At 43.9% G+C, this 27078-nt stretch overlaps 1 pseudogene; it reads right to left on the bottom strand.

Annotated features, from left to right (window-relative positions):
• Window positions 1–3908: 3908 nt before the first annotated feature.
• On the bottom strand, window positions 3909–4822 carry LOC123426696 (annotated as a pseudogene).
• Between the last annotated feature and the right edge of the window lie 22256 nt (window positions 4823–27078).

Raw genomic sequence — 27078 nt, 5'->3', positions numbered from 1 at the left:
ACCCTGGTGGGTGTGCACATGTGGCTCGCTCGGGTCAGTTTTGCTGCCTGGGCCGGCTCGGCCAACCACTTATGGCTGAGTGGTACAATGCCCATTTTCTTTTTCTTTTTCTGTGTGTTCTTAAAAAATCCCTCTCGATTAAATGATGATCCAAATTCAAATATTCAAACTCCACAAATCTTGTAATATTCCAACCTAATTTATTATGCCACTTGTGCAATTTTTGGCAACTGATATATACACTATTTGAATTCATAACCCTATTTTAAACACTTTTACTCTATGTTAAAAAGCTTTTCATTACTTTTGACACTTCAAAACCAAAATCTAATATTTTTTATAGTGCTACTATTTGCCCTATTATTTTACAAAAATGGTCTCGCATTTTAGGAGTAGTTTTATTTCTCTGTTTTTTCCGTGGACTTATTTGTGCCCTTTATTTCGCAATGATAGATTACATAATTAACAAAGGAGTTGGATCAGAAGAATTTGAAGACCCTGAAGACTTTGTTGAGCTAGGCAAGCAACCCCTTGACCATGTCTATGAAACCCTTTTTGCATGGCATATATCTCTTTATTTGTTGCATCGAATCATGAATGGAACGGTGACCACCGTGGTGGGTTACCTTTGTTACTTTCCTCATTGATACTTGCACTGAGCATGACCCTATACCTTCCTATGAGGGTTGTGCGGCTGGGAAGTAGTTTGAATGCGAAGTAGTTGCTACGCAAGTGGGATGGGAATATGCATGGTGTCAAAAAAGAAATGATTTCAAAGACTTTTTGAAACCCCGTCGGGTGCCACTAATGCCCGAGGGAGATGATGTTGAGCTAGGTAACCACTTGATAAAGAAGTGGTGTACTGAGGCAAGTTGTGTGTGTGTGTGTTTTCAAAAACGGAGAGATTTAAGATCTATCGACCATCCCAACCTTACATGTGCGACCATGATACCCCTTATGGGACGGGGTCATGTTGATTACCTTGGTTGATGCTAGCAGACAACCCACATTACTAGTAGCAAGAGAGCGAGAGTCACTCTCTCAATATGGGGTCGTGCTTGGTAGGGCGACCATGGGCTGTTTTGATAGACACTAGACACACCATTGTGTGCCCTCGTGGATGGTACGATCTTGAGCGAGGCTGATATGATGTACATTAAGAATGAAGGCACCAACGAGTGGACCCTTTGTTTAGCGTCCCATGGCAAAGACATTATTCGGGTGCTTACCTCGGGTATGTAATATAGCGCGACTCCTGGATGACACGGAAGTTCCCCGAGTCTTGTGGGTAAACCGTGCAACCTCTACATAGTGTTAAACTATTCGAATAGCCGTGTCCATGGTCATGAACAATTGGTGGTCCTGCTTAAACTATGTCCGATGTTTTCACAAACTTGGTGTCTCGGTGTGTGTGGGAGAAAAATTGTACTTGAGCTAAGTCGGGTGACTTCAGATGATGATTGTACATGAGATGTTCAAATCCATCTTATATTGATATCTGTAACTTGTTCATATGGATATCTGCAACCGCATGATGCATGCATTTACAAGATGATTGAACATATCATTGCACTCAAAATTAGCTTTCGGCAACTACCTACTGGGTGCTATATCATGCATTATTATACCTTCTTCCAAAACATGCATGGGTTGCTTGCGAGTACATTCCAAGTACTCATTGGCTTGGCACTGGTTACTTAATTGGTGAGGCATGGAAGAGTAGGTGTATGGTGAAAAGTTTGATGATGACGAAAATACAAACTAGGACACTTCCCAGTCAGAATGCCTGTAGGATTAAGGCAGATGGCACGGGTTCATGATTTCATTCAAGATTGTCACTTCTAGTTATGTTTGTCGTTTGGCCTTCATGGCCCTATCTATGTAAGACTTGACCTTGACATTCTTTATTTGTGTAAGATGTATGTATGGATCTAAGACTCTTGTTATCCAACTTCTGTGTGTTCAGTGAGCATTGATCTCCGGGATCACTATGCACGTGCATTCGGTGATCACGACTTATGAGTCGGGGTCCCCACAAACTGACACCCTTTCGACCAACCAGAACTAGACCGTGAGCATGGAGGGCGATGAGGTCGGCCGGATGCTCGGTTGGCTATAGGAGCTGAGGTCCACCATGGAGCTTATGGCCGCGGATTGGTGATGGACTTTATCAATCGGCAGGTGCTGTCAGTGCAAGACCGGCCACACCAGATGTGTGACATGAGGGGCTCGCGGGACACGTGTGAGCTGACCACCCACGAGCTTATGCCGGCCCGGATGGCCACCTGGGTGAACCTCATTACCACTTCATGTTGGACCCGACGACTTGGCACTATGTTAAGGTGTCATAACACCGGTTTGATCCGACACCTGTAGTAAGTTTCGATGAGCCTTTCTTTCAGGTCTTCCCCCTTTGTATTTTGTTCTTGTACTTATGCACCGCGCTGGCTCCAACCACAGTTGTTTGTGCGGCAGATGACGCCGGACAAGCCACACCCCCAGATCATTGCCACAGAGCGCTCTGAATCAGACGCGACACACCTCGAGCTAGGGTAGCCGGACAGCGAGGAGTCTGGGTCCCCTTGGGAGGCTTGGCTAGAAGATGTGCCCGGTGGCTCTAGATCCGACGGGGGAGGGAGGACTGAAGCGGATGGTGAGTCCTACCCCGAGTTCACAACTGGGGACTGGACTGATGTTGTTGTTGATGATGATGATGATGTACGGATCTTGGACGTGCCTTCCCCCATAGGTGCAACGAAGCTGCAAGAGAGGAGCGGGGAACAACCGACTAGACGTCGGGTGCCCGACGTGGCCCGGTGTGAGAAGAGGCCATCCATAGGACAACCATCAATGCAGCCGCCGACTCACAAGAAAATGCATTCGTCCATAATCCTGCCGGACGCGCGACCGCCGTCCCGTACCAAACGCCAGATCCCTTTGTCCATCGGGTAGGCTCTTGTCTACTTTAAGTTTCTCATTTCCCTTTTTCTTTGGCTTCTGTTGGTGGGTCGACCTCTTACAACGCGCCCCTTCCTTTTCTAGTGATGCATCGAGTTGCCTGACCTGGGCGCGTCGGATGACGTCGGGCGGCTCATCAAGGAACACGCGACCATGGTCAACGAGGCAAAGAAGCACCTTGCCGCCACGAGGGCAGCACGTGAGGCAGGGAAGTGGGAAAAAGTCCAATTTCAACCTTGAATTTGTATTGGTCATACGGAATAAACCCTCAACTCGAAATCCCGGTCGATTGCAACCTGAACTATGCAATCCTGGTCTAAATCAAACCCTCGCACGATGTCAACCGGGATTCATTTTTTGGGCCGGCCCGTTTTAAAATCACGAACATATTTAATATTTTTAGAACATATTTCAAAACGGACAACACATTTTCAAACAAATAATTTTTTCCCTGAATCACGAACATTTTTTATAATATGTGAACCATTTTATAATATGTTAATTTTACCACTTGTTGTCCATGGCCGCTGCAGCCAGCAGCTTCGGTTGATGGTGCTCAACCAGAAAACGGTGCCATCCCTTGTTCTCTTGTGCTCCGTGTCTCTCTCTTGTCTGTGCATGCATGCATGCATGCGCACGCTCCAGCAAGACAAGGCGGCATGGCGTTCTGACTTGAGGGACTCCAGACGCGACGCCGAGCATGCCAAGCATGTTCATCACACCAGCTGTTTGGTGGCATGTCAACACACACAGCGTCCAAACTCCTAACTGACACACTTTGGTGGTGTATACTCCACTTTGTAATCACAGATGCCGCATCCAAATCAACTTGTTTGTTCACGGCAACAACACAGCGCTGACATGTTTTCTTTTCAAGTCGGGTGTCACCCACTCAACTGAATCAAGAAAAATTCCACTTGCCATGCATCAACCGATCAACGCCAACAACAGATGCAAATGCCGATGCCGGCCTACCTATATGTACATCAATGGATGTATGTTACAATGGTTTCTTTGGGTTGGGTTGGGTTAGTGATCACCTCACGCCGCCGCTCCTCTCACATCTCCTTCTTCTTCTGCTGTTGCTGCTGCAGGGAGGCGCCGTCGTCGTCGTCGTCGCAGAGGACGGCGCGGGTGCCGCCGTAGCAGTGGAGGAACACCCAGAGCATGGTGTTGAACACCCATGCCCCGATGCCGCTGCACCCGCCGGCGACGGCCCGTCGAAGTGCATCCACGCTACCCCCGCGTGGCACGCCAGGTTGCACCCCAGCAGCCCGAGCTGGCACGCGTGCGCCGGCAGCATGCCCGCCCACAAGAACCTGAATCCGAAGGCGACGGCGAGGAGCACCGCGAACGCGCCGCGCAAAGCGTGGAGGTACCGGGAGAGGTAGTACGCGTAGGACCAGAAGAAGACGCGGCCGGACAAGCGGGTCCCCGGCGGGAAGCAGAGGAGCCACCGGAGCGGCGTGGTCCGGCTCCGGCCACGCCACGACCACCGCGTGTCCCGTATCTCCGCCACCGCCGACAACAGCGTGCCGGCGAAGATGGCCGACGAGACGGCGGCCATCAGGAGCGCGTGCGCGGCCGGGAGGGGACCTAAAGGGACCGGCTTCCGGCGGCGGAGGAGCAGTGCGTCGGCGGCGAGGCAGACGGACACGTACGCGGCCAGGAAGCCGAGGAGGAACGCCCAGGTGGAGAACCAGAGGCCCGAGGGGCTCCACCGGAAGGCGACGATGTCTGGCCCACTCGTGCGCAGCCCAATTCCGGTCAAGTTAGCAATCCCAGTTTGCCAAACGAATCCAGGGTTTATTTTTTGATCAGGATTATATAGTTCAGGTGTAATCGACAGGGATTTCGAGTTAAAGATTTATTTCATCGAACCTCTACGAATCCAGGGTTTATTTTTAGATCAGGATTATATAGTTCAGGTGCAATCGACAGGGATTTCGAGTTAAAGGTTTATTTCATGGAACCTCTATAAATTCAGAGTTTAAAATGGACTTTTTTTCCAGCGAAGTGCATAGTGCCGGAAACAGCACCAGCCGTGGAGCGACGCACCAATTAGCTGCACGAGTCGAATCATGCTGCACAGTCGGAGATGGGCTTGGTTTGGGTGCTAGACTCGACGCCGACGAGGATGGCGGAGCTGGAGCCGGTTGTGGAGCCGACCATGCAGCCGGCCGGGGACGGAGCAACCCCTCAGTTGGCTGAGCCGGGCACGGCCGTGCAGGACCAGACCGGTCCTGGCGAGGCCGCGCTGGAGACGGTGCTTGGAGGATGAGGGACGTTGGACGTAGCCGACGCCGAGGCTAATCACCAAGTGATGTCACTGCCGGTGCCGGGAGCGAGGTAGACCGAGACTGATGCCCGGGCCCTTGTCATCACTGCAAGTCCAGCGCCAGTCGCCGTGGGTGTGGTGGGGTCATCTGGCAGTGGGTCGGGTCGGATGCGGCGCTGCATGCTGGACGCCCATGAGGATCGGGCGGGGGCTGGGCCGTGGTTCTGTTGTGCCGAACGAGCCGCCGGCAGGCGGGCAGGCTCTTTTGCACGCCGAGACATCTCGGATCGTGGCCCACTACCTCAAAGGACTTTCCTGCTTTGACGAGGCTGCACAAAGCAACATCCGACGGGTGAAGGAGGCAGTTACGGTAAGACCTGTGTTTTTCTTTCTTTCCTTGCTTTCTAGTGAGGACGCGCCGACACACACACTTTGTGTAATCCTCGAGACCAGGGCCGACTATACAGCCACGCGGTAGCAGGGCCTGGTCTTTTTTGGTGACTTATTTCTTGACTTCTCCTCATGGCGTGATGCAGGCTGAGAATGCCAAGCGGGAGGCACTTTTCAACGAAGCCGTCGCGGTGCATAGCTTTGGCAAGTATGGCTATTACAAAACCATCACGGAGTTGGAGAAGGCGCGAGGTATGCTTTTTTTTTAGGATCCGAAGTATGGCTAAAAGACCGGGGGGAGACGGAGGGAGGATTAGACTACTTGATCAAATAAAAATTTAGCCTTTCTCAAGTTTACTTGGGGGCCAGTTTTAGCAATTATGACTAGTCAAGTTCACCCTACACATTCATATCTAAGAGTACAACAGAAAGTAAAGACATGCAAATGTAAGTAGAGGATAGAGAAGGAAGATTAAACGCAAAGGTTGACACGATGATTTTTGGCGTGGTTTTCATAGGTGGTGCTATCGTACGTCCATGTTTGTGAAGACTTCAACCCATGGAGGGTAATGGCTAAGAGAGTCCAAAAAGGGCTCCACCCACAAAAAGTCCACGAAGTAGCAGCCTTGTCTATTCCACCATGGCTTACGTCCACACAAGACTAGCTTCACTCAGGGTAGATCTTCACGAAGTAGGCGATTTCCTTGCCCGTACAAATTTCTTGATTCAACTGCACAACGTGAAGTAGGAGGATCCCAAGCGACACCTAACCAGTCTAGGAGTCACCACCCTCCAAAAGGTATAGATGCGGTAGAACGATGAACTCCTTACTCCTGTGCTTCAAAAGATAGTCTCCTCAACACTCAATCAGTCTCTCACAGATTAGCCATGGGTAGGAGAGATTGATATGGTGGAAAGCAACTTGGGGAGGCTATAGATGAACTTTCAAATGGATGGATTGCAATCTCTTGATCTTAACACATGAGTAGGTGGCTCCCTCTAAGAAAAATGAATGTAGGAAGTGTGTATATGTTTTGAGTGCTTCCTCTACGAATGAGAGGTGGTGAAGGGGTATATATAGGCATCTCCCAAAATCCAACCATTACAACATTATTTTCCAACTTGGTGACACCGAAATGAATCTCAGTAGTACCAATTTGTACTAAATGTGACAACTTTTGAATTCTCTGTGAGACCGATATATAAATCTTGGTGGTACTGATTCAATGACCTAGGGCAGTTTCCAAATACTAGTGGTACCGATTTCAAACTTGGAAATTCCGATTCTTGAAATAGATATACTAGAGAGTTGGTTGCTCACTTTTGGTGTCACCAACATGAAAGTTGGTGGTACCGAGAGATTAGGGTTTTGCAAAGGTACTACCTCTAGAAAATACGGTAGGGCCGAAATGGAATTCTTGGTGGCACTGATTTTGATGTGAAGGCTTTGGACAAATATTTTTGGTGGCAATCTCTAAGCACTTGAGCAACCAATTCATCATAAATACCTCACGCCATTTCATTAGAATTGGCTTTCCTATGGACTCAAAAGTGTTTTTTCACAAATATAAAATGTAGAGTCCTCTTGCTTGAAGCTTGGCCAATCCTATTCCTTTCCTTGCATCAAGGGGTTTCTCCTTACAATCCTTTAGCCAATGCATCTTTGAGTTTTTTTGAAATATACTTGGATAGAATCATTAGTTCAAAGATACATATGTTGTTATTAATTACCAAAACCACCTTAGGGAGTAATTGTGCTTTCAATCTCCCCCCTTTTTGGTAATTGATGACGACATATATATCAAAGCTTCGACAAAAGTTATAATCAATGATTAGCATCGTCGTTTTGAGAAGTATGTGAAAAGCAAGAGCTCCCCCTAAATTTGTGCATTATTTTAATTTTGCGTTTGAATGCAAATGCACAATCGATTAGGTTCTTGGGTCACTCTTTCATGTCACATACATCTTTGTGGTGCGCATAAATGATATGAATGAATATTAATGCACATAACACCAAACAAATGAGTGAATGATCATCATGTAGATAGCTCAAAGTTATAACATAGTATCATCAACAATCAGAGCGTATGATCAAACACGAAAGTTTAAGTCTTCCGAAAGACCAGATATTTGTAAAATCAAATGAGAGCAAGTAAAAGGCAGAGCTCTCTCTCTCTCTCTCTTGAAGCCCTAATTAATCTATACACTTCTCCCTCTTTGTGAACAAGTTACCACAAATTTCAAAGGTCTAGAACTAAGCGTCGCTCTGGGCTCGATCTCCTCGAGTAGCAGTCGATGGAGTAGAAAGGAGAGCATGGGCGAAGGATTGTGTGGATGTCCATGGAGGTGGAGGCGTAGACACTACAGTTGCAGGAGCTAGAGCTGGAGCTGGAGCCGCTGATGCTTGAGATGTTGAAGTTGGTCTTGCTTCCATCACTAGCAGAGCTGCAGACCTAGAGAGGATCTTGAACTAAGTAGTTGTTGGAAGAGGCAAATCTTCAACATCAGTGCTAGAGAGAGGAATATGCACTGCATCAACCTCATGCCGGAGCTGCTGAATAGTTGTAGCCAACTCTGTCACTTTGACATCTCGGTCATGGAATTTAGTCTCCACGATACTCTTAAGACTCTTCTAGTTCAGCAAGATCTCACAAATACTCTTCTCCATCCCTTGGATGGTGCTGACAAGAAACGACATCTGCTCCTCTCTAGTTTTGAGCTGTGGAGTGATACATCTCCAACGTATCTATAATCTTTGATTGTTCCATGCTGTTATATTATCATTCTTGGATGTTTTATGATCATTTTATAGCAACTTTATATCATTTTTTGGGACTAACCTATGCACATAGTGCCCATGCCACTTGCTCTTTTTTTCCTTCGGAGAAAATCAATATCAGATGAATTCCAAATGCAGCGAAACTTTTTTGAGATTTTTGTGGAACACAAGGAACCTTTAGGAACAAGGATGATCACCCGAGGAGGTCCTGGCGGCCAACTAGGCACTAGGGTGTGTCCTGGACCCCTAGCGCGGCCTGGTGGGTAGGGGGGCCTTGGGCACCTCCTCCTCCGCCTTCGAGCTCTATAAATACCCCAATATTCTAGAAACCCTAGAGGAGTCAACGAAAAATCATTTCAGCCGCCGCAAGTTCCAAAAGCCATGAAATCCAATCTAGAGCGTGTTCCGAAGAGGAACACGATCATGGAGGGGTTCAGTATCCTCATTGGTGCTCCTCCTATGATGTGTGAGTAGTTCATATTGGACCTACGGGGCCGTAGGTAGTAGCTAGATGGTTTTGTCTCTCGTTTTGCTTCTCAATACAATGGTCTCTTGGAGATCTATTTTATGTAACTCTATCTTTTGTGGTGTGTTTGTTGGGATCTGATGAATTGTGAGTTTATAATCAAATCTATGAAATTATATCCATTCTTGATTATTATAGCCTCGTATTTCTTCTCCTATATTTGGTTTTTGTGTGGCCAACTTTATCTTCTATCTTGCAATAAGAAGAGGTGCTTTGTGATGGGTTCGATCTTGCGGTGCTCAATCTCAGTAACAGAAAGATAGATGACATGCATGTATCGTTGCTATTAAGGATAAAATGATGGGGTCTATTCCTACATGAATAGATCTCATCTGCATCATGCCATCGTTCTTAAAGCAATACTCCGTTTCGCCAAGAAGTTAATAAATTAGATGCATGCTGGATAGCGGTCGATGTGTGGAGTAATGGAAGCAGATGTATGTTGAAGTCGGTCTACTTGTCTTGGACATGATGCCTATATACATGATCATTGTCTTGGGCATCATCATAATTATTTGTCTACCCACCTTTTGCTATTTTCACGAGAGAAGCCACTAGTGAAACCTATGGCCCCCGGGTCTATTTCACATCATCTATTTGCAATCTCTATTTTGCTATTCGCGTTTCCATTTTATTTGCTCTTTTATTTTCAGATGTATATTATCCCAAAATCTGAAAATATCTTGCTGCATTCTATTTGCCATCACTTTGTTTGCATCGATAAATCTATCCTTTCACTTTACCCACGAGGAATTGACAACCCCTGCACGCGTTGGGTTGCGAGGATTTCTTATTTGTGTGTAGGTACTGCTTACATAGTCTTGTGGATCTTCCTACTGGATTGATACCTTGATTTCATAACTGAGGGAAATACTTGTCGTCGTTGTGGTACATCACAGTTTAAGCTTGGAGAGAAACCAACGCAATCAGCGGGAAGTCAAGATTTCTGGCGCCGTTGCGGGGGAAGATAAAGTCAAGATCTATCAGGTTCCTACACATAAACTCCCATCTCCTTGCAACTACATTATTTTCCAGTTGCCTCTCATTTTCCTCTTCTCCACTTCACAAAAAGTTGCCTTCTTTATTTGCCTTCCTCCCTTTTGTCGTTTCCTCTTGTTAGATCTTTTGTTGCTTGTCGTCATCATGAGTGACTTTGTTATGGCAGAAACAGATGATGACATGACTCCTAAAATTTGACGTTCTAGTAATGGGGATGCTAAAACTTTTGTTTTGGGACAAGGGAATGTTATGTCAAAAGAAGCTATCCAAGAATTCTATAATTGTGCTGGAACTTTGACTTGTGATAATACTCCTATCCCTAAGAGGACCAAAAATTATGCGGAAGCTATGTCAGCACTAGTTCTAAAACTTGAGAATAGATTTATCTGTACTCATCCTACTTTGCAAAGATTTTTTTTATGAACTACCTGTTATAAAAGAGCCTAAAGCTAAGAAGATAGCCACCCTTGTTCTTATGAATGAATTTGATTATATAGTGCAGGAAGCTTGGGAAATCTTTGATTTTTATGGTATGAACCAAGAAAATCCGGTAATAAATTAGATTCTCTATAATAGTGATTATGTTTTGAGACATTTGCTTGTTAATAATCAGAAGTTTTATGATTTTCTTAAAAAGGAAATTCCCGTTTTAGATGTGACCCAACAAGTTTTCAACAATGTTAATCAACAATATTCTTGGATTGTTGCCGGTAATCAAAAGGGATATGCAGATGGGCAACTTGATAATGCTAAAGTTTCTATGGATAATATGTTTCAAGTTATTTTTGAAAAATCCCTTGACAAGAATGCATCTATTTAAACTAAAGATGACAATACTTGAATCTATGCTTCATTCCTAGCTAGGGGCGTAAAATGATAGCGCTTGTTGGGAGGCAACCCAATAAATAAAATTTGTTTTTCAATTTTGCTTTATGTTCTTGAGTGTTTGCACAATTATGCTATTGTTAATTCTGTGTTTTACGTTTTAATTAGTGTTTGCGCCAAGTAAAGCCTTTAAGATCATGTGGGGTGATAGTTGCTTTGATCTTGCTGAAAATCAGAAACTTTTGTGTCAAGTAGCATAAATTCTAAAAATCACAGAAGCGTCAAGCAAATCATGAACGTATTGCAACACCCTAAAGCGGGAATCCCTTATGCTTGCGCGACATGGAGAGCACCATAGGACATCACCAATAATAAAGCATGCAACTCAAACCAATCTAGATCATCAATCAACCCATAAGACAAAGGGAATCTACTGAAAACATCATAGGATGGCAACACATCATTGGATCATAATATGTGGCATAAAGAACCATGTTCAAGTAGGGGATTACAGCGGGGTGCGGGACAGTGGACCTCTAAAAGAAGATGAACATGGTGATGAATAAGGTGATGTTGATGAAGACGATCACCGTGGCGATGTTTGAGTAGATTTATGTTGTCCTTTGGATTGATTGATGATCTTGATTGATTTGAGTGTATGCTTTATTTCGGTGTTGTCCTATGGTGCCCTTCGTGTCGCGCACACATGGGGGAATTCTTGTTGTAGGGTTTGCAATATGTTCATGGTTCGCTTATAGTGGGTGGCTCGAGTGAAAGAATCTTACACCCGAGTAAGGGAGTTGTTTGTGTATGGGAGTAAAGGGGACTTGATGTTTAATGCTATGGTTTGGTTTACCTTAATGATTTCTATTAGTTGCAGGTGCTTACTAGAGATCCAATCATAAGTTCATATGATCCAAGTATGAGAATTATGTTAGCTCATGCCTCTTCGTCATATAAAATTGCAAGAATGATTACATATCTTGTTAGCAAATGCCTAGGATCCACACACCATACTATCATTATTCCACACTCGCTATTTGTAATATATTGTGATATATTCTAACTCTATTTAGTGCAGCAACAATTTTTCCTATTTTAGTACTCCAATATCATGCATATCTATCCTCTCTATACCCACAACGCGGATTTATTTCCTGTTACTAGATAGAAGCAAACGTTCGGTGCATGTAGAGTCATATCAGTGACAAATAGGACTTGAGAGAATACTGATCTTACCTTTAGCGCCTTGTGGTTTCAACACTCCATACTTGCCACTTCCATCTTTGAAAATTTCTACGATGATTCCTTGCACTTGGGGATTATCAGCATGTAGTGGGTTAAACTGGCCAGTCTGAGACACAGCCGCAGCTGTCGCAGCCCCCACCCAGTTGCGCTCTACACTGATGGTGGAGCCGCTGGCCATTACCTTGAAGCAGAGGGGAGAGATGTCTGCGTCAGCCGGAGCGCCGCGGCCGCTGGAAGGCAACAAGTCGGATGAGTCGAGCACCTCGTTGGGGTACTGATTGAGGATGGGAGCAGGGCCGATGTGGAGCTCCACGAAGCGGTCATAAAGATCGTTGATGTCAGCATGGGACTTGCTGCCCACGGTTGTTAGCGGGTTGGAGATGGTGAGCATCCCGGTGTGGTACTCATAGTGGTGGGCACGTCGCTGATGTGTAGCTTGCCGAAACGTGTGCAAAGGCCGTCCACGTTAAAGGGAACGTCGCCGCCGGGCAGCTCGTTGAGAGGGACGATGGCGCCGCCTACAGGGTAGGCAGAGCCAACATCATGCGACTCACCATACCCTACGGAAATAGACGCCTCAGACATGCAGAGTAGCCCGGGCGCAATACACTCATTAGAGGTGGCGAAGGGTCCTGCCCTGAGTGTGTCTCCGGCCAACGTTGCGCATGGCCCCATGATGGGTGCCAACTATCATCATTTTGGTGCGAGAGATGCCATGGTGTGGCTTATCTCGAGTGGTTTGGGCCAATGTGCGGCGGCGGGCTCCAGGAGTAGGAACAGAGACAAGCGGCATGCGACGAACGATGTACCCAGGTTCGGGGCCCTCCATGGGAGGTAATACCCCTAGTCCCGCGTGATCTAGTATGTGGTAAACAAGTGATACAATGGGCTCTTTGAGATGTATGCTAGAGGATGAAGAAGGGGTCTAGCTCGCCGTGGGAATTAGAGAATGTTCGTGTGAGTGATCAATTCAAGGGATCTAAAACCCTCTGCATGGTTGGATAATGGGTAGTTTTATAGGACAACCCACCGGCTTACAATATATGTATAGACTAGGGGTGGGCGCTGGCTGACAGTCTCCTTGCTAGCCACGGCGCCCGCCGTTCATGTGGTATAGTCGTTGACAGGACCCGCCGGATGCTTGGTCTCACCAAAGGTGGGGCTGGCCGGCTGGCAGTGCCAATTGGTGCGTGCCGTTGACACCACTTGGGAGGCGTACCATGCGGCCACTACACGGCCTCGCATGGCCACGGTAGGCGTCAGTCAGCGTTATGGTCACCCCATTGTCGCCACGCCTGGCCCGCACGATGGAGTGGGTGAGCACACGTCGGCTACAAGATCAACATGCCCAGTCAGGGTCAGCGATACCCGTGGTGGTGTCGCCTCGCCATGGTCGCATAAGCGCGCCCTCTAGCAGCTCATACTTTATCAACAACCCATGTAACCCCATGAGCCTTGCTAAAGGGGGTTTTCTTGTAGCAGCACACTCGTACGGTCTTATGGGACAATTGCTGACCCATCGGTTGTCGCCACGGCCGGTCGGAAGAGCCGGCTACGAGACAACTGGCCCATAGACGGAGGGATGACCGCCTCGAGCAGCCGTCCCAACGGCGAGCCGCTCATGATGATGGCAGCTTGATTCAATGTTTTGGAAGTGGCACTCCCATATTTTTGGTATACCCGGGGTTATATCCCCGTCCATGCGTCAAGTACATGAGCTACTCGACAAAGGTTATATATGCGAATTCCTTAGTCCTTTTGTTGTTCCTATTATTCTAGTGCCAAAAAGGATGATACATCGCATATGCGTGTTGACCGTAGATGCATTAATAATACTACTATTCATTATCATCATCATTACTTGGCTTGATGAATTAAGAGGCTCTACCATTTTCTCAAAAGTTGATTTGCCTAGTGGATACAAACAAATTCGTATGAAATTGGGAGATGAATTGAAAGCAACATTCAAAAGTAAGTTTGGATTATATGAGTGGTTACTCATGCCTTTTGGGTTAACCAATGCACCTAGCACTTTCATGAGATTAATGAACAAAATTTTCAGTGCTTTCATTGGACGATTTGTGGTACTCTGTTTTGATGATATACTGATTCATAACAAATCTTTGGAGGAACACATGGAACATTACATGGTGTTTTATTGCTCCATGTGATGCACGTTTTGTTTGGTAACCTCAGGAACTGCACCTTTTGCACCAGTCAAGTTTATTTTCTTGGCTATGTTGTTACTCCACAGGGAATTGAAGTTGATAAAGCCAAAATTGAAGCTACTGAGAGTTGGTCGCATCCCAAAATGGTCACACAAGTGATGAGTTTTCTTGGCCTCACTTGTTTCTATAAGCGTTTTGTGAGAGATTTCAGTACCCTTGCTGCACCTCTCAATGAGCTTACAAAAAAGATATGCCTTTGGTTTGGGGTACTGCAAGGAAGAAGCCTTCACAATATTGAAAAATAAGTTAACACATCTTGTTTACTCCAACTTCCTGATTTTAATGGGTATTTTGAGATTGAATGTAATTCTAGTGGAATTGTATTAGGAGGTGTGTTATTATAAGATGGTAAACCTTATGCATAATTTTCTAGAAAAAAGAGCGAGCCTCGTTTGAATTATTCTACTTATGATAAGGAATTATATGATCTTGCTCGAACTTTGGAAACATGGAAACATTATTTATGGCCCAAAGAATTTGTTATACATTCTGATCATGAATCTTTGAAACACATTCAAGTCAAGGAAAACTAAATCGTATACATGTTAAATGGGTTGAATTCATTAAGACTTCCCCTTATGTCATTAAACACAAGAAGGGTAAAGAAACTATTATTCCTGATGCATTTTCTCGTCATTTTACTAGCTTTCACATCTTGACATGAAAATATTTGGTTTGGAAAAAAGATCAATATGTGCATGATGCTGAATTTAAAGATGTGATACATAATTGTAAATAAGGGAGAACATGGAACAAGTTTGTCACTAATGATGGATTTGTGTTTCGTGCTAACAAGCTATGCACTCCATCTAGCTCTGTTCGTCTTTTATTTTTTGCAAGAGGATCATGGAGGAGGATTAATGGGACACTTTGGTGCGAAGTTGACAGAGGATGTACATGCTACACATTTATTTTGGACAAAGTTGAGACGAGATGTGGAGCATTTTGGTGCTCGTTGCACTACATGTCAAAAAGCTAACTCATGACTCAGTTATCATGGTTTATATCTGCCTTTGCTTGTGCCTAGTGTTCCATAGGAGGATATCTCTATGGACTTTGTTTTAGGTTTCCCTCAAACAAAACAGGGGGAGGGATAACATGTTTTTTGTCGTGGATAGATTTTTGAAAATGGCACACTTTATACCATGTTATGAAGGTGATGCACTGCTAATGTTGCTGGTTTGTTCTTTCGTGCAATTATTCGCTTGCATGGTGTGCCATATACACTTATTTGAGACCATGATACAAAATTTCTTATCCACTTCTGGAAATGTTTATGGGCTAAGTTAGTGACTAAATTGCTTTTTAATACTACATGTCATCCCCAAATTGATGGACAAACTGAAGTAGTCAATAAAATATTGTCCACTATGCTAAGGGCCATTTTGAAGAATAACATGAAAATGTGGGAAGAATGCTTCCTCATATTGTATTTTCCTATAATCGTTCACTTCATTCTACTACTAAGATGTGCCTTTATTAAATTATGTATGGTTTCCTACCTCGTGCACCTACTTATTTGTCACCTCTTCGATCTTCGAAGAAGCTTAATTTTGATGCTAAACAACATGCTGAATTGGTCTTAAAAATGCATGATTGCATGAGTTAGCTACGGATAACATTGAGCGTATGAATGCTAAGTATAAAATTGCTGGAGATAAGGGCTGAAAACATGTTGCCTTTGCCCGTGGAAATCTTGTTTGGTTACATTTGTGCAAGAATAGGTTTCGTAATTTGTGCAAGTCAAAGCTAATGCCACGTGCTGATGGTCCTTCTAAAGTGTTTCAGAAAGCAAATGATAATGCATATAAACTAGAGCTACCTGCAGATTTTGGGGTTAGTTCCAGTTTTAACATTGATGACTTGAAGCCTTATTTGGGTGAGGTTGATGAGCTTCCGTCGAGGACGACATCATTTCAAGAAGGGGGATGATCAGGACATCAATAACATAGTTACACTCACAACCCCTCCTACTATACATACGTGACCAATTACTCGAGGTCGTGCACGCCAATTAAATTATCAGGTACTTTTGTTTCTTTGGATTGGTTCTAGTGTTATGAGAATAAGATGCTGCCTAAAATAGATACATTTGTGTTGATTACTAATGAAGGGCCTAGTATTGACAAGAGGGATGAACACTATAGTAGGAACAAACATGTATATGAAGGCTCGCGCAAAGGGAACCATAATGGCGTTTCTAGTGTAGTTTTCAGCACTTTGAAGCCCCCATGATGACATACAAGGACATAGACGAAATATATAAGATGTCTGCTACTTGTGAGTTGTGTTGGATTTTTCCCCGAAGAGTAAGAGTGAAGCAATATAGTAGCGGTAAGTATTTCCCTTAGTTGAGAACCAAGGTTTATTGAACCAATAGGAGAATCTAGACAAACTCATGCCGCCATCACCTACACACACAAAACCAAACGCTTGCACCAAATGCGGGCATGAGGGTTGTCAATCCCCTTGGACTCGTTACTAAGGATTTATTATTATAAAGATATATATGTAAAATTAAAATAAAAAGTAATAGACGGCAACGATCTTTTTAGGTCTTTAGCAATTTGCTTAAGTAGACCCGGGGCCCATAGTTTTCACTAAAGGCTTCTCTCGTGAAAGCAAAGCATACTTTGGGTAGACAAATTACTATTGGTCAACTGATAGAAAAGTGCATAGTTATGTTGTTACTCACGACAATGATCATGCATATATGCATCACGTCCATAAACAAGTAGAGCAAAACAATTTTGCATTTAATACTATTACTCCGCTAATCGACCGCTATCCATCATGCGCCTGGGGTATTAAGTTAATAACAAACGGTAATGCTTGTTGTAAGATGTCATGATGTCGATGAAATAAGACAAGCAATATGTTCGACTCCCATCGTTTTATCCTTAGTAGCAATAATAAAAATACATGTCTTGTGTCCTTCTGTCACTAGGATAAAGATCACCACAAGATTGAACCTACTACAATGTACCACTATTACTGAAGATAGATCAGTGTAGTTGGCCAAACCAAAGGATAGATTAGAGAGAAATACAAAGCTATAATAATCATTCATAATTGAATTCAGAGAAGACTCAATTACTTTTAGTGAATAATCTGATCATGAACCCACAATTCATGGGATCCTAACAAACAAACCGCAAAAGCAGATTACATTCGATAGATCACCGCAAGAATCACACAAAATATGGTACTCAATATTAAAGAGTGATAAGAAACCTTATAGCTACTAGCCATGGACGTGTAGGTCTATGGTGAACTACTAAAACATCATCATGGAGACAACAAGGTTGATGTAGAAGGCTTCTGCGATCGATCCCCCCTCTGGAGGGTATCAGAAAAGATCTCCACATGGTATCGCGGCAGAACAGAGACTTGCGACAACGGAAAAAGTGTTTCTTGTGGCTCTTTGATGTTTTCATAGTATTTGAGAATTTATGGAGGCGAAATTAGGTCAAGAGGAGCCACGAGGGCCCCAGGAGCTCAGGGGGCGTGCCCTACCCCTAGGCGCGCCCCTAGGTTCGTCGCCACCTTATTGATCCTTAGGTCTTCTCCCAAGGTTCCCTAGGTCTCTTTTGGTCTAGAAAATACGTCAAAAAGTTTCATCGTGTTTGGAATCCGTTTGGTGTTTATTTTCTGCAAAAGTCAATACACGCAAAAAAGAGGGACTCGCACTAGGTTAATAGGTTATTTCAGATAAATGATACAAAATAGCATCTTATTGCATATAAAGTATCCAAGATTGATAATATACTTGGATGAAATAACCAAAAGTTATAGATACGCTGGAGATGTATCAACATCCCCATGCTTAGTTCCTACTCGTCCTCGAGTAGGTAAATGATAAAAACAGATTTTTTATGTGGGATGCTACCTAACATGTAATCTCTTTCACGTATTAGTGTTGTGAAATGACGAAGTAATTGATATCAACATAACAATATCTATGAATGTAAGAAGCATTATCATTACCTTTTGGAAATATAACATCCTTAAAAATGTTATCCCTACTCATTTTATCATATTAGCATGGCATGATCGTGTCTTCAACACATAATTATAAATCATGAAAACCTGTGTGTCAAACCAGGCAATTGGATTGTATCTCTAACACGCTCTAGCATTTTCAAATTCACGCAATACATGAGTGTGAGCGATGGCTAAAACAAATATGTGGAATAGAGTATGGTGGTAAAGATCAAAGGGGTCAAAAGTGGAAGAAAGTCTCGCATCAACTTTGTGGACTAACGGCCTATGGGCATGCCCATCAATCCACATCAATGCGAGGAGTGGGGATTAACATGCAACGGATGCACTAGAGCTGTATGAAAGCTCAAATGAAACCAAGTTGGTGTGCATCCAATTTGCTTGCTCATGAAGACCTCGGGCATTTGAGGAAGCCCATCATTGGAATATACAAGCCAAGTTCTATAATGAAAAATTCCCACTATTATATGAAAGTGACAACTCAGGAGACTCTCTATATGAAGAACATTGTGCTACTTTAAAGCACACGTGTGGAAAATGATAGTAATATTGCCCTTGTCTCTTTTTCTCTCATTTTATCTTTTTTCCTTCTTTTCCTTCTTTTCCTTTTTCCTCTTTGGTGGGATCATTTGGCCTCCCCCATTATTCAGCCGGAGTCTCATACCGACTTCGGAGTCTCATACCGACTTGTGGGGAATCATAGTCTCCATCATCCTTTTCTCACTTGGACAATGTTCTAATAATGATAATCATCACATTTTTATTTACTTACAACAATATAATTATAAGTCTATACAATATGACTCTATCTGAATGACTCTGGCACTGCACCAGGATATGCAATGATCTAGCCTAACATGTAAATAATGATGAACGGTGGCTTTGCCACAAATAGTATTCCAGCTATATGATCATGCAAAGCAATATGATGATGAACACAAAAGTTATACGATGGAACAATAAAAGTTGCATGGCAATATATCTCAGAATGGCTATGGAACTGGCAGGATAGGTAGGTATGGGGGCTGTTTTGAGGAAGATATAAGGATGCTTATCTGAGATAGAGCGTATCACATCACAGGGTTTGGATGCACCAACGAAGTTTACACCGACTCTTGAGGTGATAAAGGGCAATGCACGGTAACGAAGAGGCTAGAAAAGTGCGGAAAGGTGAGAGTATGTATATGCATGGACTCGCATTAGTCATAAAGAACTCATATACTTATTGTAAAGCCTTATTAGCTCTCTTGAAGCAAAGGAGTACCACATGCCCTAGGGAGGAGGTTAGTAGGAGTTAACCATCGCTCGCCCCCAATTCAAACAACATGATAGGATTTGATTTCACACATAAAAATGCTCACACCTCATCACCATCCCATGACCAATATTTAGATGAGAAGTAAATAACAAGCATTGATACCAATATTTCTACTAACAAGTCATCATGAACCTATATCCTTTCATAACACCACCTCATTATAATCAAACTATGCATTTCTTCTTTGGTAAGGTAGATGGAAGTTTTTACAATATCCTCCTTGAATACCTATTCTTTTTTGACTAGTCTTATAAAATGTGAGAATCACCATTCCTATTCCATATACTCTGAAAAATATTTAAGTGAAGCATATGAGTGCAAGTATTTCTTTAAAATATAACCACTCTCATGCACTAAGAGATATAAGTGAAGCACTAGAGCAACTGTCTAGCACAAAAGATATAAGTGAAGCAAATAGAGTATTCTATAAAATTATGATGAAGATGTGTCTCTATCGATGGATGTGTGTCCAGAAAACGATGATTGTGGCAAACTAAAAATAAAGCAAACTATGCATTTCAAAATATTTGAGAAAGATTAGGGAAACTCAATGGACATATATGTGTCCCTTATGAAGGAAAGTTATTTTTATCGCTTTCAAAATATTTGAGAAAGATTAGGGAAACTCAATGGACATATATATTCCATATCTAAGAGTTTCAACACATGGTAATGTTCAAAATATTAGGAAAACCCCTTCAAAACCCTTTATGTCTATTTGAAGCTTTTGGAATATTTCTATAAGAAATATTCTCAATAAATCTCAGTACAATTCTAGAATGTAACACATGATATATGTGATGATCTTGCCAAGTTTCATCTTAATTCAAGTTGATTTGATGCAACTAAATATTACAAAACCATATATGTCCAGATCCAAATTTGAGCAACTCTACATTGCCATGTGTCTCCAATTGTGCTCAACTTTTATGGACATGTTCTCATACTCTAATAATGCATGCACACCAACTGGTGCACAAAGGAGAATAGATGAACTTGTCCCAAACCCCTCAAAACCTTCTGTGTTGATTTCTAGCTTTGAGTAATTTTACATAATAAAGTTTCTCCAATTGATCCCAAACTTTTTGGGCATGCTATAATGGTCAAATAATGCCACCACACCAAGTTGTGGATTAGTGGGAATTGATTTGCATAGTTTTACAAGCAGAAAGCCATTTCTGCCCTTTTCATGGGTTTTTCAAGTCTACATTGGAAACTTTGTCCGACAAATCCTCAATTTGGTGCACAAGGTCATATTTACCTATCATGTGATCATGTTAAGTTTCATAGCAATTGGAATCCAGATGGCAGCCCTAACATCCATCAAACACCTTCCGTCCATTTACCAAAGTTGCTACTTTGGTCCCTTCTACTATTTTCCTTGAGCTCAAAATTTTAACCCAGATGTTGCTAGTCCCCTTCTACCTCCAGCAACTTTACCATGGACTTTGGTCAATTATTGGAGGTTCACTCCATCTCTCTACCACTCATTTTTACCATGCCAACACCTACTTACCCCTCTTGCTATACTTCTGCTCATGCCAATGGCCCCACAGGTTTCGAGAGCATATCTAGTATGTCAATGCATCATTCCAAACCAATATATGGCATGCTCATGTGGGAAATATGAGCATCCCTTCTAAGACTAGTTTTTGGGCAGAAATGTAGCTTTGAACTGCAGCTGCTAGCTACACACCTCTCCTTGATATAGAACTTGACAGAATTGTAGTCCTTCCATGCCTAAGACTACTAGACATGGTTTCACCCCAATATTTCCCCAATAAAAACCACTTTTTATAGCCCCAAGTTTGCTACTGCAAACTTAATCAGTGATGAAACCCAGTCTAATCATCCCCATATGAAACCAAACTCCTGAGTCGCCTTCTTGCATGCATGCCCTGCATGCCAAGCATCTTTGACTGGGCAGAATACCACTCTGGGCATGAGTGCACATGGTGACCACCTCCCTGGCATGCAGAAATGGTGCTCTGCAACTTGTGCTCTTGTTGCAGCCTGTGTCCGGCTGTTGCAGCATGTCCCAGCATGCTAGGGCATCTCTCTTTCCACCTTTGACCCCCTCCATGACACCGGCCCGCCTCCAAACGCTTCTGCCACTTGTTGCTGCCGTTCCCCGAGCACCGAGGTGCGTTCGAGCTCCCCCTCGGCGCCTCCTCCCTATACCCCTCTTCCCGAGCACCATGGCGCTCCTGGTCCACCCCACTCCCTCCTAATCGCCTCCTCAATCTCCTCCCTCGCCATTACCACCTCTCCAGCGGCGGCAATGGCCGACGCAGTGGCTGGCAGCCGCTGTCAAATTGTCAAGCCCCGAGCACCCTTTCCCCCTTGAGGTTGCCAGGGCCTCCCGGGGTTGCGGTGACTTCTTCCCCTACACTCCTCTCCCTCCTCCCGGCGACCGAAGCGCCCTTTCCGTGGTCGGTCTTCAACGACCACTGCGTCGGCCGTTGCCTCTCTCCCCGACCGTTCCCGGGGATCTAGGGGCACCCAGGCGGATGCGGGGCAGTCCCGTGAGTTCGCCGGTGGGTGGAGCACCGTCGGGGTTGGCCGGTGCCACCGGAGTGATGGCTGGCGCCGGTCGGCTCCCCCTCCCCTGCTCCCCCTCTGTTCGAGCGGGAGGAGAAAGTAGGATATTCCAAGCGGGCCCCGCGTATAAGCCAGCCAAGTATCGGGCCTAGGCGTTTAAGTGGACACGGCTTATGCCCGTGTGTGTCTTCCTGTGGCCAAAGCGCACTGCAGGAAGAGGCCTTCAACATCAACGCGGTGTCCCGCATAGCCAGGCTGTTGGGCCGGTCCAAGTGCCTCTACTCCGCCCTGTGCGCTAAATGGCCACGAGGCATAACCCCCCTTTTCCCCATTTTCTATTTTTATAGAAATTTTTAAAATCCTTACGAAATTCATTTTGCTCCAAACTTGGTGACTTAAATTGCTAGGGGTTCCAAAAATCTTACTCTACCCAAATATATATCCTACATATTTTTCCTGCTAACTTTTCTGTATGCTTCAAATTTAAATTTGAATTTGAACTATGAAGTGCCCCACATGAAAAATCCCTAGAGCATTCATATCGACACCAAATGGAGTGATTCCAATTTCCATAGACTTCTAATATCATGCACTATTTTTGTAGCATTAGTCAACATTTTTATGTGTCATATTTGTGTTGCATCAAATAAATGGCCCCTTTTGCTATTTATTCAATGTTAGAACATCCATAGGAAATTCATATCAACTCCAAATCCAGTGAGACAAATTCCTAAATATTTCTAAATTCATGCCCTATTAAATGAGTGCCTCCAGTCATTTTGAATAAAATATTTTCTGTATACTTCTTATGGGGCTAGTGATGCCTCAGTTTCTACCATTCAAAATTTCTGGTAATCCAAATCTAGTAAAACAAGATTTAGGTATTGTTCTCATGACCAAAGATATCAAATAAAAATAGAACTCCTATTTATAGAGCACTTTTATTCCTTCTTGCTGTGTGGCTTATCATGGTTATTTCCGGCGATAGTTGACGGAGTAGACTGAGTACCCGGAGTTGGACCGGAAGACCTCGAAGGCCTCGAAGACTAATGTGAGCAAGGCAAGCAGCCCTTTGACCATGTCTGCGAAAATATTTCTTGCATGCCATGTTTATTATTCAGTCCTATGCATGTGGTCATGATTGAATCGGTAAACTCCTCCGCATGGTGTTTCCGATAGTTCCTTGTTAATCTTGCATTTGTGCATGATCTTACCACCTATGAGGATCAAGCAATGATCGTAGTTAAGTTGCTAGTATGCTATGCATGGGACGAGCATATGCATGGTTACGAAAAAAATAAAGGTGATATGAAAGGCTTTCGAAAAACCCATCGAGTGCCACTAATGCCTGAGGGTGATGGTGTTGAGATGGTGACCACTTGAGAAAGAAGTGGTGTAGCGAAAAAGGTTTTGTGTGTGTGTTTTCAGAAATGGGATTAGATTTAAGATTTGCTAACCATCCCAACCATACATGTGCGACCACGATACCTTAATATGGGAACGAGGCTTTGTTGAGTACTCTCGTCGATGCTAGCAGAGAGCCCGCATTACTAGTGGCTGGAGTGGCGTTGTCACTCTCGTGACGGGGTCGTGCCAGGAAGGGCGACTATGTTGTTTTTACAAGTTCCGGGCACACCGTTGGTCCCTCCATGGATGATACATTCTAGAGTTGGTACTCGTGAGATGTACATTATGTGGGTTGGGTACCAATCGAGTGCACTCTTTGTATAGTGTTGCCAGGGGAAGGCAATGTTTGGGTACTAACCTCGGTATGTTATATACCGCGAGTCGTGGATGACACGAAAGTTTCCTGAAGCTCATGGGTACAACGCGCAACCTCTGCAGAGTGTAAAATTATTCGAATAGCCGTGTCCACGGTCAAGGACAGTTGGGTAATCCTACTTAAACTATGTCCAGTCATTTTCGCATAAACCAAGTGTGAGTGTGTGTGTGTGTGTATGAGGAAGATGGCCTGGGTCAAGTTGGAGGACTTGACATGAAGGTTGAACATGGGATGTTCAGTCCTCGAATTATATTGATATCTGTAACCCGTTCACGTGGTTACCTCCTACCTTATGATGCATATCCGCACAAGAATTTAATCATGTTACTACATTCGGGAAAAAACTTGCTTTCCGTAAAGGCTACATGCTTGTGATATATCATGTTCCATTATTGCCTTGTCCCACATCATTGGTTGCTTGCGAGACATTCAAAGTACTCATTGGCTTGCCACTGGTTATTTCATTCTCCATGTAAGAGAGAACAAGAGATGATGAAGAGTACTTTGGTGACGTTCCTGCGAGCTAGGACGCTTCCCAGTCAAAATGCCTGTAGGTTAAGGCTCATGGCATGGGTTCATGCTTTCGACCAATATTTCCGCTATTGGTCAAGTTGGTGTGTTGGCCTTCAAGTCCCCATGTAAGTAAGACTTGATCACAATGGTCATTATTTGTATCGAACGGTATGTATGGATGTAAGACTCTTGTTATTCCGTTTTCTGTGTGTTTAGTGAGCATTTATCTCTAGGATCACTGAGCACGTTCATTTGGTGATCACGACTCATAAGTAGGGGTCCCCATAGAGCTGGTATCAGTGCCATCCTGACTGTAGGAAGCCCTTAGCTAGCATGGACGTTAGTTAGGAAACAGCTATTTTCCAGACCTTTCAAAAGTACTTGCAAAGCCTGTATATTTCTCACCTTTCCTAATTTTTCAAATGAAGCGAAGGTTTTTGCCTTAGCACTTCCACCCTTGCTCTCTTGACTCTCCTCATCTACTTTCTCGAAACTTGCAAACAATCGCTAGCACCCTCATGCCCTCTGATCACCGGATTACATAAAATCCTCGTGGGTAACTTGGAAGGAAGCAACCTTTCCGAGCGATCACCCACGTACTTGGAAGACAAGGGTGGCAACACTACAAGGAGATGGCACCAACAAAAGCTAACTCCTTGGGGAATGAGGACATCGAGGCCGAGAAGATAGTGACACCCTCAACACTGACCCGGAGTGATGCAACCTTCACCTATGATGACCACGACATAATATGTGCAAGACCATGACATGCATCGCTAATAGAGTGACCCTGTCATTATCAATGTTGTGTTGACCACCACTCATGGATGAGAATCTCGCCATTTGGTCTGACTCACTTTAGTGAGCAGGAAAACGGTTCTCTTTATCCCTCGCTCTAGGTGTGGATATTGGGATCAAAGCGACTGAGACGTCGGAACTTATCATGCCTTGGTGATGTCATTGCATAAAGGTTGTCCACTTGGAAATCTTGATGCCTTGGAGGGCGAGAAGAGATTGACAGGATTACGAGATCCACAAGAAGACCCTGTCAATGAGAGCCGAGAGGAACCACCTTCGTCGGCAGCTCACCAGACGAGAAGTCGTCAAGGACTCTTTTCAGCTCAACCCAAGTTGTTTCGGAAACAACAACAAGAGACATGGCAACACCATAAGAAGGCCCAAAATATATAGCGGACCCCTCTTCAAGGCATGAAGCAAGCTCGACTGTTGAGTCCGAGAAGCCCTAGGTAGGATAAGTTGTGAGTCCCCTATGTGAAGTCGAGTCTGTGAAATGGTTCAATTGGAACCATGTTGTGTCTTGCTTGTTTTTGCTTGTTTGTGCTTTGATATAAGTCGCGTTTTTTCCCTAGGCAACGAGTATGAGACTGTATCACCAGACTCATCTTGATGTTGACTTGGCTTTTCCGCACTTGTTGATTGCACTTGCACTATACCACCCCTTAGGCACTCCCCTCTATGCTATTCTCTCTCTCTCTCACCTTTCTCGACAACTGGAGATCAACGAAACAAGATGCACCAAGGATCCACTTTGATACACAATCGACACTGAAGACTCCGACTGCAAGATACTCAACTAGATGCAAGCCCATAGTTATGCTTTTCCTCAAGATTGGAAACCCCTCCCTAGACCAACCTAAACCTCACGGTCTTCCCCAACTCAAATTTCTGGTCACATGTCTCATACACGGATTTGCCAGAGCACCCATTGAGCTCTAGTAACACCGCTTAGCACTGAGTTCTTTATGGAACAAGTGATCATAGTGAACAAGTATCCTTCATTCTTAAGCTAGCACCATCACCCGAATGCCATAGAAAGGATCGTTCTTGGGTATATGATTTGTAGACCATGGTTTGTTGTGATTATAATACGTGTCTTGAGGATATAACTAGACTATCTTAGTGAATCGTAAGACCCTACGATGGTAGGTGAACTTGGTGGAACAAGTTTATAAATTAAAATGACCTACATGTTCCTCGAGTAAGTTTGGATTTAGTAGGAAAATTATGATCCTGAGCTAGAATTCTTGGTGGTATAATAAACTGACCTCGTCAAGTAGTAGTCGGGGTTTGGTGATGTTACCATAATTACTTAGGGTAACGAGTAAGGGTCCTTCTTGAAAATGATATTTGGATTTAGCAAGTAACCTCAATAGAGTATCGATGATGACAGAGACCACATGGTTCGTAGTAAATTAGATTTAGTCTGACGATATCAATCATGATACCATGTTTCTCGGTGGATAGCAAGTAGTAGTAATTGGATGTTTTCGAATTGATTTATGAACCTATATAAGCCTGTACTTGGAGATTAGTTGGCCGTGATATTGGAAGATGGTGGGTATACTATGGCATAGTCCTTACTATGATCTATATTTTATGAAGACTCTAGCTGATCATGTAGAACCACATCGATATTGGATTTGCAGGAGTGATGGGCACAATGGTGCTTGATGGATTGATGAACCCCATGATTGGATTCATTGGAAGGGAACAAAACCCTGGATTGGTACACTATGTGTTTCCTTAAACATAGGCATGTAGCACACTGTCCATTGGATGATTTAGCTGAGCACTTGGATTTGTAGTGATTTAATTCAACCTTGGCAGCTCGTACGCCTTACCGAGGTTTCTTATATAGGGGTAGATGTGCAACTTAGCTATAGCATTTG

This window comes from Hordeum vulgare, chromosome 2H, assembly GCF_904849725.1.
Source record: "Hordeum vulgare subsp. vulgare chromosome 2H, MorexV3_pseudomolecules_assembly, whole genome shotgun sequence".
NCBI lineage: Eukaryota > Viridiplantae > Streptophyta > Magnoliopsida > Poales > Poaceae > Hordeum > Hordeum vulgare.
This window is presented reverse-complemented; position numbering and strand designations above follow the sequence as displayed.